Below are 1,482 nucleotides of genomic sequence, written 5' to 3' on the forward strand. Positions count from 1 at the left end.
GTGCCCACAGCCCCAAAGCAGCCGCGCTGTGCCCTGGGGGGGTCCCCAGAGCGGCCCCGGCCCAAAGCGGCACTGGGAGCACCAGTCCGGAGCAGTGCGGAGCGCGGGCGGGCGGCATCAGCCGTGCCCGGGCAGGGCCGGGCCCCGCGGGGCTCCCGCCCGCACTCGGCTCTGCCGGGACAGCGCGGGGGGGCCCGGCCTGGGCGCTCCCCACCTCCCCCTCCCTAAATTCCCCTCGCGAGGGGCGCTGAGGGGTGGGTGCGGTGGGCTCAGGGGGGTCCAAGTGGGGAGCGCTGGGCACTGCGGGTTTGCCTGGTAACTGGTGAGTCATCAGTGCCGCAGACTCTCATTGGCTGAGTGCCCTCCCCTTTCCCTTCCTTTCTGCACCTTTCCGGCAGCATCCCCGCTCCCCATCCCTTCTCACTTGAGAGCTCCCTGCCCGCAGCCGGGGTTGTTCCCAGCCCCACCAGAGCCCCCAGTACGGCCCCAGCTGCCGCCACWCGCCCCATGGCCAGCGCCGGGCAGGTGCCGCAGCCCCAAAGCAGCCGCTGGACTGGGAGCTCCAGTCCGGACCAGTGCGGGGTCAGCAGCACCGGGTGCTCTGATTGGCTGATGGCAATTTGGGGTGATGCCTCAGGATTTTTAGTTTCTCTACATTCATGCGTTTGTATTCTTGTAGTTCTCTAGTACAACACTAAAACTGCCATTCTCCCATCTTTAGACAAAACAATTCCTCTCTGAGCCTGAATCCAAGGACACCTCGCTGCCTGAGAGCCCCAAAATATGGAAACAACAGCGAGTTAGGGGGGAGCAAATTTGGGGTGGTTGACATCATGACCTGAAGATCGTTGGAGAATTCAGACCCAATATGTTAATAAGGCAGAACTTGTAAAAGGTGAAGAKCTCCTGTCTTGGTGTCCATTTTGGGTGTAGCCTCAGGAGGAGGATTTTGTCTGCCCTAATGTACCAGGGGGCCTGTTAGGCCTGGATTAAAGTTGTCTATTCTCATTCTCTTAAGTTTGTCTGGCCTCTGTTTCAGATCAGCCTGATTGATAAGGCATCAGTTGGACCCGTTCTCCTGAGGGTCTGCCCGGCAGCTGATGATGTCACAAACATCCCGAGTTCTCATTGGCCGAATGTTGCAGGGGGCGCTGAGCGCTGCGTTTCTACCCAGCAACTCGTGAGTCATCACACTTCGCATTTTGACTGGCTCTCTCCGTGTCCGGCTTTTTGTGATTGGCTGAGGGCTTTTCGGGGCGCTGTGGCCCCGGGGTCGGGGTTCTGGGATTTAGAAATCCTTTCACGTTGTGACCTCTAACTGCAAGAGGTTTAGGTTTCTTCTTAAAGGGAATAGTATAAAATCTGTAGCATTTACAATTGTATTTCTTTGTTCCTCAGTGCAATTTYGTCTAACTATCCCTTTACTGGCCGTTCGGAGTCAGAGACCATTGACAGAGTTCTGGCCACCCCGTCGGATGGACC

This window comes from Malurus melanocephalus, unplaced genomic scaffold (genome assembly GCF_030028575.1).
Source record: "Malurus melanocephalus ecotype Western Australia unplaced genomic scaffold, MMel_1.1 scaffold_1846, whole genome shotgun sequence".
NCBI lineage: Eukaryota > Metazoa > Chordata > Aves > Passeriformes > Maluridae > Malurus > Malurus melanocephalus.